Here is a 15,454-nt window from a genome sequence, read left to right on the forward strand (position 1 = left end):
CTCCGGCACAGAGCATTGTCAGAGCCTTCCCCAGACTCCAGAAGAGGTCCATGTTCCTCCCCAACCTCCTCACTGTCCAATTCTGCTGCCAGCTTTGCTGGCTGCTGGCAGGCCACAACACAAGGGTGGTATAAATCAAAAAATAAAGCTGGGTCTAAGAGAGAGTAGTATAACTCAGATCCCCTTCCCCATTTTGTTGTAATCCGAACAATCCCCATTTAGACACGAAGTTCTTTTCTACTTTTCATTCACCATGGAAGCCAAGGGCAAGAGGAAGTAATGCAGTTCCGGAAACATTCGGCTTCTCACCGCACATAACATTTGTGTTGGAAAAGTTACCATATGGCAGAGGATGTGGGAAAGCAGTTCAGTATAATGAAACCCACAAAAATAAGTAGTTCCTTTTATTCTACTTCTGTAATTATAGCCTGAAATGTACACACTTCCTAAACTGCACAATATATATCATTTTACATCAACACCACAGGTTTAAAATGGGAAGCAAAGCAAGATATGCAGGCATTTGTTCAAGTGTGTTTTGGGGCTATTTGCATTTAGAAATGGAAAAATCTGCCTTCATAGGCAGAAATTTTGAAAGTTATGTATTTTTTCCCCCTTCAGAGCTTTTGTTATGAGTTGGTATCAATGACAAGACACAGATCATATGGAAGGACTTGCCTAAGCACAGAAGGTATGCCGCAGATATCTTCCTACAACACTCTTGCCCACTTGCCCATCCTTTTGCACTTCCAGAAGAACACCCATCTATCCATCCATCCGTCTGTCTGTCTATCATCTATCTCTATCATCGCTGTCATTTTTCTTTCTCTCTCATCTATCGAGCTATCTAGCTATATCATCTGTCTGTCTGTCTGTCATCTCCGCCTCTCTATTATCTGTCTATCTATCTATCTATCTGTCTGTCTGTCTGTCTGTCTGTCTGTCTGTCTGTCTGTCTGTCTATCTATCTATCTATCTATCTATCTATCTATCTATCTATCTATCTATCTATCTATCTATCTATCTATCATCTATCTATCTATCATCTATCATCTATCTATCAATCATATATCTATCATATATCTACCTATTTATCATCTATCATCTATTAATCTATCTATATCTATTATCTATCTATCATCTATGTATCATCTATCTATCTATTTATTTATCATCTATCTATCTATCATCTATCAATAATCTATCTATCTATCTATTTTTTCTATCTCTCTGTAAGTGTTGATGCTTTTGAACTTTGGTGTTGGAGAAGAAGCCTGTGAATCATCTGGACAGCCAAAAAAACCAATCCAATGGAAAATTGAGCAAATCAACCCAGAGTTCTTTCTCGAAGCATAAATCACCAGGCTCAAAGTATTCTACTTTGGACCCATTATGCAAAGACTTCATTCTCTGGAGAAGGTTCTCATGCTGGGAAAAGTAGAAGAAATAAGAAGAGAGTAACCAGCAACAAGGTGGATGAACTCATGCTAGTAGTTGGTGCAATGCTGAAAGACCTGAAAGAGCCGTTTATGGAAACATTGTCATAGAGAAAATCTATTTTCATGGTCAAATTGATGGCACATAATCAGTCAATCAATTAACCTACTTCCATACTTTGAATCTATGTGCTATACATGGAGGCAAAAGCACGAGTGGGGAGGGAGGGATGCTAGAAGGGAATCCAGATCTAGTTGGAGAAATAATGCCTCAGCACATCCTGAGGATAACAGGACTGAAGTTTTTATGCCAGGGGGATATGTTACAATGTATATGGAAACAGGAGCCAAATCAACCATCCATTTCCCATTTTTCTCAAATTGCTCAAGAGGAAAACGTGCAGAGAGTCAACCCTTTGTTGTGTCAGGAAGTTCACATTTCATTTGCAATGTCATAGAGAACAAGTGGAGGAAAAAATTGGAGTCTTTCACCCAAGAAGGAACATCTAAATTACTACAGAATTGGGCGTGGTCTGTTTTCCTTGAAACACATGAAACAGCCATAGATAAGAGTGCATTTGCATTTACTTAAAGCAACTCCTTCAACTCCCTTTTTCTATTTTCCCACATCACATCTAGAGTTTGGCTGAAAGACTTTGTACATTTAGCTTTAGATTTTAAATCCTGTATGGTAGAAGTGCGATTTTTTTATAGGAGGGTGTGTGTTTGTTGTGTTAAATCATATTTGAGCTATTTATGAATGCAATTCATTATTTTTTACATTTTTAATATATTAGTTAATCCCCCCAAATGACACAGTTTGGATAATATTAGATCAGGGGTGTCAAACTCAATTTCACTGAGGGCCACATCAGGGCTGTGGTTGATCTCGGAGGGTTGGGCTGGTGTGGTCGACTGGGTAGATATGGCCAGCTTTGTGCCACTCCCCAAACTGCTGGCCTGATGTTTCCTCTTTGCATTGGGTAGACCAGGACTGCCCTGTGGGCCAGATCCAACCACATCTGGTTGAATCCAGCCCGCGGGCCTTGAGTTTGACACCCCTGTGCTAGATGATAGCGATGATGAAATGAATAAGGCTGATGTTCACTATCAATGTGTATTCCTGTCCTTTTTATTTGAATATTGTTACCTGGAAGTCATTTTCACCATCATTAAGAAGTTTCATGGAAGATCTATGAAGAATTTGAATTCCTTGGAGGAAATTCCTTGGAGACTTATGGTGTGAAGTAAAATTCACACACAGTAAAATGTACATAAAATATACACAACCTTACATTAGATATTTTTTTTAAGAAAGGGCCCTCTACCTGCTGATATTTCATCCTTAAGCTGATTTGTCTTTTTCAGCTTTTTTCAATCTCTATTCAGAAATTCTCAATATGTGGTCAGCTGTCACCTAGGAATGTGTTCCATCAAGAGGGCTGAACTACAACTCTTGAGACAATAAAAAGCAATCAAATTATTTTATCTACACATGCAGAGGCTTCCCAGGCATTTCATTAAGAAACTTTCACAACAGTTTCTTGAAACGGATATTCCCAGAATTCTCCGTCATTTAAAGCATCTTTCTAGGTATATCATTTTGGCATGTCTTCACTGGTGACACTTATCTACTTGTAGCTACCAGACAATAAACATTGTCAAATTGACAGATCCAGAGAGATTCTGCATTGCGTTGTGAGTAGCAGGTCCTAAAACCTTGGAAAGCTTAAGTTTGTTCATATACTTAAAATGTTTTAGTTTAATGAATAAAATCAAGAATGTGTATATACGTGCATGCATGCATGTATGTGTCTATATAATAAAATTAACTTGGGGAAACTGAAAAAAATAGCAAAATATCCAGGAAGAGGGCAATGGCAAAATTACTTCCATTGTTACAAAGAAAAGTGCATGGATGCATTTCTCCATCCCCCTCCTCTTTCTCCCTCCTCTCTCCCTCCCTCCCTCCCTCCTCTTTCTCTCCCTTCCTCCTCCCTCCCTCCTCTCTCTCTCTTTCCCTCTTCCTCTCTCTCTTTGCCTTTCTCTCTTTCTTATCTTCTAAATGATATGTAGAAATCATTATTTGTACACCCTGTAACTATGATCTCTTTTGCCAGAAAATAATGGTTGAATTGATTGCTATGCTAAAAAATATATATGAACTATTAGCATTCTTCTTAGGCTGTTGGTAGTGGAGAATAGGACTGGTCCTCTCACAGCTATCCTGGCTGCTTTTCTGTCCCACCAATGGATTCCAGGAAGTAGCCCACAGGTGAAATTCTAGTGGGTTTCCCTCATTTGGTCCATTCATCATTTCACCCATCTTTATTCCCTACAGAGTTAACTTGAGCTAACTGCTTTCTTTGAATTGCTGTTAGGTTGTCATATTTTGTGTTTGTCCATATCTCCTTGTTAACAATTCATCACTAATGTAGTTGGCAAAATATTTCAAAAGAATTTATTAATGAATTTAACTATACCTAGTCATCCTTTCATAAACATTAAATAATTCATGCACCGCTTAAATGCTAATAGTCTGCTGCAAACCCACAAGCTGAAATGGCTACATTCAAGATGATTAGACTTTCATCTTTCACCAAAAAGAAAGAAAGCAAACATTCATTTGGTACATTGCTACTCCCTGATGTGAGAGATGGGAATGGGAAGTCAAGTTAATTTAAACCTAATACTCTGAGTAGACAATCATCTCAATTTATGCATCCCTAAACCGTTTCCCTAAAATAATAAGGGGAAACAAATTAAGGGCTCTGCAATGCATGACCAAACCAAAATGGAATGCCCCAGAGTTTGTTATCTTTCAAGCAGTGCACCCTTTTGCAAAATTTTATTTATTTCTCTTGTGCATTTTAGCATTCTTTATAGCAGTCTTATCCCTGTGTTCGCACATGTTTTGAAACTTCAGTTTGAAAAATTCCCTAGCATCAAATCCCCCCGGGAAAAAGCTTCCTACAGGTGACTAAGGGGCTAGGTCAGAGTTTCTCAACCTTCCCTTTTTTAAAGATAGTAGAAACTTCAGCTTCCAGGATTTCCCAAGCGAGCAATGCTGGCTGGGGAATTCTGGGAATTGAAGTCCACACATCTTAAAGTGGCCAAGGTTGAGAAAGTTGATTAACTGGTGTGCCTCAGCCTTCCCGAAAAAGCAAAACAATCCTTAGCAAGTTACTCTGAGCTAGATGGACTAATAGTTACACTATAATAAGGCAGATTCCTATAATCTGGAAAGTACAGATAGACCTCGCTTTACAATCATTTGTTTAATGATCACTCAAAGTTAACAATGGCACCCAAAAAGTTATGACCGTTTGTCACATATACAGGGTAAGGCACCAGTATATGAAAATAAGAGCAAACTCCACTCCCTTCTAGTATGAATGATGTTACCTACTTTGGTAAAGAAACATTTGCAAGAAAACCATCAAGCTCAGAGAGCACCAAGGACCCCACAATTCAACCCTGAGCTACAAATATTATCTTCTATCGATAAACACTTTTTGGTTAGAGGGACTCAGAGCCTGCCTTATATGAGATGGCTCCCAGTGGGTTTCATTCTAAATTTCGATATGATTTCTGTAAATAAGGAATGTAGAATTATAATGGCTGAGTATTTGATCCTTCATACATCAAAAAATACAAAGCTAAGGAATAAACAAATAAAAAACAGATTTGAAAAAAGAAAAGGCTCAAGAAAGAAAAAGAGGGAAAGTGTAAGAAAGAGGAAAAGAAGGAAAACTGAAAAAGAATGACTTCCAACTTTCTTTGGTACAGATATAAATATATATATATATATATATATATATATATATATATATATATATATATATATATATATATATATATATATATATATATATATATATATATATATATATATATATATATCAAACTCTTACTCTAAGATTAACATTTGTCTACATTATTTCCATAATCCCTTATTTAATCATCAAAGCCCAGATCAACTTTTAATTTCAGTTTCTCATAAAAAGTCCAGTAATGGTTCATATTGCTTTCATCACTATTTGTTAATGAAACCACAATCGATTTGTTTAATTGCACCAAACTCTAAATAAAACAGGAATGGAAAATCCTAACCTCTAGTGTAGACCCATGCTTCTCAACTTTGGCAACTTTAAGGTGCGTGGACTTCAATTCCCAGAATTCCCCAGGCAGCATGAAGTTCACCCATCTTAAACTTGCCAAGACTGAAAAACACTAATCTACAGATAGGGATTTTTTTCCATTCCTCTTTTACTGGTCCCTACTTCCTTAGGAGCAATGATAAATTTCCAACTCACCCCACAGTAATGATAAGGCAAAACTCCCGTTCCCAACTCACCCTAGAGGAGGGGTTTTGAGCCTGGTAAAGCCTCCTGTACCAACCTGGAAGCCAAAATGGGACGTGTGTGTGGGTCCACATGACACCCCCGCACCTTGTTTGGGGCCTGGAAGGCCTCCTGCACTAACCTGGAAGCCAAAATGCAGTGCATGGGGGACTAGTGGGAGCACCCCTGGTGGTGGGGTGGGGCCTGCCAGGGGCGCTCCCACTAGTCTCCTGTGGGCGGGGCTTGCCAGAGGTGGGATTAGCCAGTTCTCTGAACTGGGCAAAAAGTTAATAATTGGTTCACGTGAACCGGTGAGACCCGGCTGAATTCCACCTTTGCCCCCAGGTGTGTAAAGTCTATTAGACTTTTTCACTGTGTTAGAGAGAAGAGGTGGCCAGGATCAGAAGGAAGGCAAAATCCACAATAGGGTCACAGCCAATTTCAGGCAGATACAGTTTTCTGCTGATGCAGGGATTGAAGGAGCTATTCAGCTGATTGAGAAATCAACTCAGCAATGCAAAATGGCCCTGATGCTGCTCGTATTCATTCACGGATCGCTGTACTCTATGGGGATTTCCGAGTCCTCTAGACAGTTCAACTTAGCTTCCCCATCAAAAATCAAACAGAAACGAACAGCAGCTTTTTCTTTGTATGCATGCATGGCATGCATTTTCCCTTTGGCTACAGGGAACCTGGTTCTTTGTAAGAGCAAATTTAATAACTTCTGCATCAATTTGATTTTTATTACAGGAGATGAATGCCAAGAGGATGGCCTGTTGGTTTATAACTGAGAAGGTAGAAATTAAATAGCTCACCTAGCGGTGATTAATCTGCCATTTTTTAACTAAAATCAGATTTTTGCTACCAGTTTTAGTAGTCTTTCCCCACTAGTCACCTCTCTCTTCATGCGTGCACGCATGCACATTCACTCACGTGTGCAAACACACACACACACACACACACACACACACACACACAGAGTTTTATATCGGACACAGGCGACTGATTTGGGTTGCTGTTCATTTGAGTGTTAAAATTCAATTTACAGTTCCACAGATGTTCTGGGATCCTTTGAATTTAATGAAGATGACTCCAGAGGGATGCAAATGGACTTGGAGACCTTTAATGCCTTTGGAGATCAATGAGTTAGCATGCAGCTTGATCACAGCTTTGATTATGGCTCTTCCATTATCTCCTTTGCCCTCCTTGTTTCTTCTGCTGCTTGAAATGCAGCACATGTCAGAAATCAGGAAGGGAGGGCCTGGGGGAAGCACAATGTGTGTGTGTGTGTGTGTGTGTGTGTGTGTGTGTGTGTGTAAATGTTTTCCAGGAATATTTGCCTTCGTTCACAGCAAAGCATTTGCCTTGCCTTGTTTCCAAATTGCCATGGTAAATGCACAATACATTTCACGGCACCTTTTTGCAAATATTTAATCAGCAGAAAAGAAACACGGTGCTATTTTTGATTCCATTACAGGCTTCAGATTAGAAATATTTGGTGAGGCAGTAATAATCATAATCTTTTCAGCAACAATAACAAAATGCCTGGTCTTAAAAGGAGAATCGGGCATGGATATTGTTCAATATGGTCTGTTGAAAGTGATTGGATGAATTCTGCCTGTTTTTATAAGGGCCAAGGGAAGAATATTCCAACAATTTCTCAAGGACAAGATTGATTCAACCGTAACAGAGAGCATAACGCTGCCACTGAAAAGGCCCCAGCAGAATTGCGCCTTCTGAGGTCTTTCTTTGGTGATTTAACTGAAGGCTGAAGAGCCAAGGAGATTGAGGAGATGATGGCGTATGGGCAGTCCTCATTTAGTGGCCATAATTGGGACCAGCAGCTTGCCCATTAAGTGGAATGTTTGCTATGTGAAACTATGTCAATATTTAAAATCTCACCTCAGCTTTCCTTTGCTTCACAAATCTGCAAAGGTCATAAATGTGACAATTAGTCATGGAGTTAGTTTTTCATCACTGTTGTAACTGCAAACCAAGGCAGTTGCCAAAGAAGGACAGCCTGTAATAAAGACAGAACACCCACATACATTTCTTGGTCACCTTGTACCGATAGACCTCAGGTTATGACAAAAATTGGGACTGGAATTTTTGATACTAATCGATACGGTCATAAAGACCATTTTTATGTGACTGCATTATTTATCAACAGTAAAGTCCTGGTTGTTATAATAATCCCAGGACTATGCGGGTCTAAGTGGGAAGAGGTGGGAGTCCCAGGCAAGGAGCTGGGGGTAGGGGGAGTAAACTGATGCTGTGGGGAAGGGGACTACCATGACCAGGTACCATGGTGTGTGGAAGGTGCATGTATGCTGAGTGGATTGTAACAGGCAGGCATTATGAAATGTGGACAGTTTGATGAGAACCATGGTATGGAGCACACAGGCCGATGGAGACCATGGATGGGTGCTTCTCAGTGTAGTTGGGCCAGTAGGGACCACAGGTTTGTGGGGGCCACAAGCAGGTGCTACAGAGTGTAGGTGGGCCACCATGGCTCATCAATGGGTGGGAGTGCTGTGGAATACAGGACTCCTTGGGAGCCCATAAATAGACTCCTTGGAAGAAAAAGTGGGGGAATATCTTAGGGAAGCAATTTCTGACCTTCTCTGTTGGTTTCCTTATTGACTTGGTTTGTGGGAAGCCAGCAAGAAAGATTGTAAAGGTGTAGGAGAAGGAGAGGCAAAGACTGGGGTAGGAGTCAAAAGAGGAATCAGCCTGGAGTCATTACATTCTCACAAGCAGTCCAAGTCCAGCTCCTCTTGAATTCTGTTAACTGTCATCAAGCACCATTTTAGTGCTGACCATTAGATGACTAGGTTCTTGTGTGTGGGCGCGAACAATAAATCAGCTTAACTGTAACTCTACGCATGGTCCTGATTCTTCGTGCCTGGCAAAATGTCACTTGTGTGACCATGGCTTGTTATGATCGTGAGCTGGGCGCCTAAGCATGTCTATTGTTATCACATGTCTATAGGGATTCTACAACGGCTACAACTTTATGGATTGGTCATAAATCCCCCTCATTCAGCACCACCATAATGTGGTAACTTGAGAACTATCTGTAAGGAAACATATATCATAGATTCACCCACCCTTGCAAATTTCTCTGAAATCCTAATTTTTTCTTTTCCAAAGAAAAATTAGAACCAGATGAGCTTTCCTCGAAGGGAATGAGAACTTGTAAAGAAGGCAGGAACATTTGCTTTCTAGGCTAATGATATGAGCCATCCTTAAATATACAGCGTTCCTCATATGTTTCTTGTCGTACAAGGATGTCTGCCTTCTGTCAGTCTTTAAACGTTCTATTTTGAGCATCTTCTATTCCTAGTCAGGATCTTCCAACTAAGAGAGGATGAGTAGCTGGGCTGAGAGAACTGCAGGCAGCAATTATCTACATGGCAACTCTGAGTCTTTCATATGAAAAAAACAAGAGATTCCCGGGCGCTGACAGGTATTCTGGGTATTCTTGGTCCCCACGCTTGAGAGTCATTAGATTAGGAAACGCATGTTAATTCTTGAAGAAATACATAATGCTATATATTTTTTTACCAAGCTGCAACTCCTAAAAAACAAACAGACATGGAACTAGAATGAAAATAACATTGTAGCTCTTTTTTTTTTTTTTTTTAAAGGCATCTCTGTTATTTGAAACGCTGTGATATACAGAATTTTTCTGGCTCCCTAAGTTTCATCCTTGCATTAAGTGAAATGTTGTCAGCCATGCCCATATTACAAGAAAGCTGCTTCTTTATTATTTTTTCACCAAAAGATAATTGTTTCCCGTGTCCCAGGTTTCCATCTCTTTCTCTCCATGCCTGCATCCTTCAGGCCCAGCATGCTATCCGTTCAAACAACAACAACAACAACAACACAAAAATATATATAGAAAACCCTGAAAGCTGAATGGATTTTAACTTCAGGCTGATGAAACATTTATTGATTTTCCATTCAGTTTTTACTGCACTCATTGTCACTGAAATGTGAGAAAAAAAAGAAGAGGATATACATTGAAAATACAAAGAGAAACTTTCCAAGGGTGCTCTCTCTCTCTCTCTCTTTCTCTTTCTCTCTCTCTCTGTATGTGTACGTATTTAAAAAAAGCTTAGGGATCGGGCCTTCTTCAGCTCCCTGCTGAAATAATAAAAGAATGTTTAGACTTTGGAATCACAGGTTGTTGTTTTTTTGCATTGGTTCCTTTTGCATTGCTATTATCTTTGAGAAATGGAAGCCCTCAGCTCCATTATAATTCAGCTGGAATAACCTCCAATCAACATGGTCAATAAACAGCCTGGCTGAACGTGTAGGAAGAAGAAGTCTTCCCTACAGTGGGTTTTCAAACTTTGTGGTGCTGTGGCTTCCTCAAATGACAAGTAAATATGTGTGGCCGTTCCATGAATAAATTAAATAAATCATTGGGGTAAACAGAAGTAGGTATTCAGCAGGCTCTGACCAGTTCTGGAGAACCAGTAATGGAAAATTTGAGTAGTTCGGAGAACCGGCAAATACTACCTCTGACTGGAGATTTTACAGTATCCTTCCCTTGCCACACCCACCAAACCACGCCCACAGAACTGGTAGTAAATTTTTTTGAATCCCACCACTGGGGTAAGGAATAAATATACCAGTTATTTTTTTAATAATTAAATAATTAATAAAACAAAGAACCTTGCAACTTGATATAGTAAACTTTTTCATTGGAAACAATAACATCATATATTAAAGCTATACATGTTTAAATGGGAAGGAAGATCTTGCTTTGTTTCACAACGTTTCTGAAATTGAGAGGGGTGATTGAGACAATCACATTCATTTTCTGTTCAGTATTTAGTTTGGATCATATTTACTTTTTTATAATGGCAACTACCCTTGTTGCTGACTTTTCCAGGGATATTCTTTGAGGGTTGGGCACCCAAAACTGGAACCCTGGAATATGATCTCACAGAACTCTGACTTTGCAACATCATTTTTGAACCTCATTCCTATTCTGCCTGGACAAGTTATCCTGGATAGCTAGCTCAAGGGTCTCAAACTCAATTTCACTGAGGGCTGCATTAGAGTTGTGTTTGACCTTGGGGGGTGGTGTGGTGTGGTGGGTGGCCAGCGTGGCGACATCACTCGTGTTGGGGGCACCCGTGATGGCCTGAGTGCTCTGCCATTGAAAACGAGCTCCTGAGCTCCATTTTGGGCTGTGAGGGCCTCCTGCAACCCTCTGCCAAAAGCAAAGTTGATTCCACAGCAGCATTTGGCAATGGAATGTAACTCCTAAATCACAGTTTTATGGGTAGTTAGTTACCTTTATAGGAAGTCCTCCAATTGTCCCCAGAAAGAAGTTTGGGAACTCAGCCTGCTGTTTGGAGGTTACTGGAAGGCCCACAAGATCCGGTAGAGAGGAAGACGTGACTTGACTCTGAGTGTGTGTGTGTGTGTATGTATTAGGTTTCCAGTATTTACTTTTTGTAAATTAATGGTTGTCACCTTGAGGAGTGGGGGAGTTGTTTGAAGAAACGTCCTGTGGAATGTTTGTGTGATGAAAGGAAGAACTTGCAATATCCAGAGGGGAATTCTCTTATTTAGTTAATTTGCTGGTATTTGCCAATTTCGCCTGTGTAAAGATGGTGCTTTATTAGCTTTAGGCTAGGTGTTAAAAGGCTTATGCAGTCTTTTGTTTTACTGTTTGGAGTTCATTGGAAGGTAAAGTGAGGAGCATAATAAAGATGGCATGAGGGGTAGTCTTCCTACAGTCTTCTCACCGAATAATCCTGTTTTGAGATTATTCATGTATCCACTGCTGTGGCAGGCAGTAACCAAAACTAGTAAAATATGCTGTGCCATTGAAGATTTATGGGCCTTCAAGGACAAATATTTCCACCCTGGGACAAATATTTCCATCCTGGGACAATAGGAAGAGACGTGAAGTGCATCATGGACTGCCAACGAGGGTTGCTTTTCACAAGAATTTGAGCAGAGCTGGTTCTGATTCTTGTTCCTCACCTCTGTTGAGGTGCCACATTCAGGAAGGAAAGGGTAAGGACAAAGAACCCTCTGTTGGTTATAGGCCCATGGATGATGGGCAGCATATCCCAATATTTGAGGGGCTGCCACAAAGAAGAGGGGGTCCACCTATTCTCCAAAGCACCTGAAGGCAGGACAAAAAGCAATGGATGGAATCTAATCAAGGAGAGAACCTGCCTAGAACTAAGGAGAGATTTCCTGAAAGAACAATTAGCCAGTTAACATGGTTAACAATTAACCAGGTTTGCCTCCAGAAGTTGCTCCATCACTGGTGGTTTTAAGAAGAGATTGGGCAATCATTTTCCTGAAATGGTATAGTGCCTCTTGCTGGAGTAGGGGGTTGGACTAGAAGAGCTCCATGGTTTTTTCCAACGCTACATAAGACATACCCAAACATTAGATACATAAATATGTTTGTTTCACTTATTTCTTCTTGCTTTTCTTTTGCTTGTGGTCTCTTGAAACTAGTGTTTTCTTTAAAAAACAATCTACAACAAGCTCTTGGCGCCATATTGCTTTCTATGTCTTTGATTTACTGGCCCTGTTAAGTTGGAGGAGAGGGAATGGGAACCAGTTCTGTCAGCTGTTATGAGAAAGGATCGTTCATGTTAGAGCAAAGCAAAATGTTTTGAACTGGAACTGTTTCAAATTCAAAATGTCCTATTTAGAATGCCAAATGGGCTCTTTTTGATCATTTAGGAAATGGTTCGAACTCCAAACGTTTCCCACGTGATTAGGGCAACCCATTTTGCACTTGAAATAGGATATTTCCAGCTCAAAAGGGGTGTTTTGAATTCACGATGGTTCAAATTCAAAATGTTTTGCAAAACCCCCAGTTAACACTTACCACGTCCTCACTGCTCAATATTGGGCCTATAATGGTCCCAGAGGTGATGGTAAAGAGATGGAAGATAACTTTTATCTGAAGCTGGAAGCTATTTTCTTCTGAGAATATGGCTTCAGAGCATACCTGCAATATATAAATGAAGGAATTTAACATCACCCGCACCCCCACCTCCAGCCACAATCTATTTGGATACTGTCCAGTTGTTACTAAAGGACTCAATATGACAAAGAAAGATTTTGCTTAATCTCTAAATAATATTATTCCCAATACTCTTTAGGTAAAAGCTGGGACAATTGAACTGATACAATGATATAGGTGCCGAGGGTAATTTGGCAGCCACAAGACACTTCCACATCCATGCTTTGTATTCTCTTGGGGGACACTCCTGACCTGGCTGGTTTTCTGCTGTGTTAAGCTTGTTAATGAGTCTGCTTTGGTTTCTTTGACACCACAGTGAAACTTGTATTTGAACTGCTTCAGCTCTGCAGATTTTGTAGAAGGGCTCCGGTGGTGCAGGAGTCAGAATGCAGTATTGCAGGCAAACTCTACCCACAGTCTGGAGTTCGACCTTGATGAGGCTCAAGGTTGATTCAGCCTTTTATCCTTCCGAAGTCAGTAAAATGAGGACCAGATTGTTAGAGGCAATAGTCTGACTCTGTAAACTGCTTAGAGAGGGCTGTAAAGCCCTGTGAAGCTCTATGTAAGTCTATATGCTAAGTGCTAGTCCTATTGTAGGCAATTTATTTCCTCCTTGGGGGGAACTCTCGCTGTACCATGGCTCCCAACATCAAGGTTCACTTATTTTCCCTGACTCTAATAAGAGTTCTTTATCTTGTTTTAGAACTTGTCTCTTCCTGTACATATTAGTTTGAACTTAGCTCTCCCTCCCACAAAGTATCCGCCATAAGACCATGAATTCATTAACATGACTTTTGGGAGTTTGCTTAGAAGATCACTAACATGCTATGTTATCATTTTACCTTCAGAGTTATTTAGCGTTTTGGTCACCTTGGAATTGGATTATTACAACAAGCTGTAAGTGGGCTGCCCTTGAAAAGTACTTGAAAGCTGCAGCCAATCTAGAAAGCGATGACTCAAGCAGTTATGAGCAGTTCATGAAAAGTTTACTGAACTCTACTCCTATTGTACTGCTCACCGGTCAGTTTTTGAATGCAGTTTGGGTTGCGGGTTATCACCTGTAAAGCTCTTTTGGGCATATGGCCTTGCTATCTGAGGACCAGCTGCTCCCCCTTAGTGTCTACTCATCCACACAGATGCCATTGATTAAGCAAGGTCACCTACCAGTAGTAGGATTCAAGAAATGACCTTCTGTATCATGGTGCCTAACAGGAACGCCCTTCCTTCCAAAGCCTCGAAGGGTCCCCAACCTGGCCCTATTTCAATGAGCCCTTCAAACCTGGATCAGTGTGGATGATGGACCCCTTGTGCAATGTTCTGGTCTTTTAAATGACTATTGAAGTTTTTCCTCACTTTTCTTTTTGATTCTGTATCGTAAAGGTATTCGTCTCGCACTGCTTCCCTCCGACGTCGCTCATGGATGGTGCTTGCGCTCTTTCCGCTTGCTCTTCCACTTCCCCTCCCTTTCGTTTTAACCCCTGCTCGTGAGACTGGCATCTCCCCTTAGTGGGCTATTTGGCATCTTACCAGCTTCCAAGATGGAGTCCAAGAAACGTCGGCAGTACCGCTGGTTCGTGCTCGATTACAACGCTGGACTGCTTTCCTATTACATGTCAAAAGGTAAAGGTACTGTAGAAGTGAGAAAGATCTTGGGAGACTGGGCAAAACGTTACTGCCATTGGTGGGTAGGTATAGAAATACATCATCTAGTTGTGGTTCCTATTTGGTTTACCCCATTAGGCTGACATCAGTCTTGCAAATAGGAAAGTACCATTCTCCCCCATCTCCTTTACAGTCCAAGAAACTAGGGAGGGTCTCTTCTGAGCCCCTTGCCTCATCTACTATGGATCCATGAGCTATGCTGCCTCTTATCTGGTTGTTCCTTTGGCCATGACTCTTTGCCCCATTTCCAAAGATATTTCTCACATACTGTTAAAATATTTTGTGGATTGGTTATATAAGCTGCCCAGAGCTGTAGGAGATTAGAGCAGCCTATAAACCAATCAAGCAACCAAACAAAATAAAATAAATAGCAAAGAAGCCAGGAAACCGTTGTAGGATTATAAGGCTCCAGAGAAATGCTGCAGGAGGAGCAATCCATATTTTTGTGTGCAAGGCAATGTTTTTTTTTTAAAAAAAACCTCTGGGCTGAGTTGTGAGCCACAGATAGGATGATGATGTTGCCCTCTGGAGAGACAGCAGCAACACAATGATTGGCTCATAGTAATGGCGTGCACATTCTCGGAGTTTCAAAGTCAGGAAAAGTGAAGACAGCTTCAGGCTGGTCTTAAACTGCTTGATCAGGGATTGGAGGATGGACATCTAGGAAGTGGAATTGTTTGGAAGGCAAATCCACACTCTAAGGAATAAGGTAAAATCGCTGAATGGTTACACCTTCAAATGACAGAAAAGATGGTATACAGGGGTGGGATTCAAAATTTTTAACAACCAGTTCTGTGGGTGTGGCTTAGGTGGTAGGTGTGGCTTGGTGGTCATGTGACTGGGTGGACATGGCTTGGTGGTCATGTTATTGGCTGGGTGTGGCCAACTCAATATCACTCACATCGAGGCATACATCTCCTCGCCTGGCCTCTCATGACTGTGGGGATGCTGCAACAGTTGTAAGTGTGAAAAATGGTCATAAGTCACTTTTTTCAATG

The sequence above is a fragment of the Notechis scutatus genome, chromosome 1 (genome assembly GCF_049901735.1).
Source record: "Notechis scutatus isolate UNSWTSFEM ecotype Mainland chromosome 1, rNotScu1.2, whole genome shotgun sequence".
Lineage (NCBI taxonomy): Eukaryota > Metazoa > Chordata > Lepidosauria > Squamata > Elapidae > Notechis > Notechis scutatus.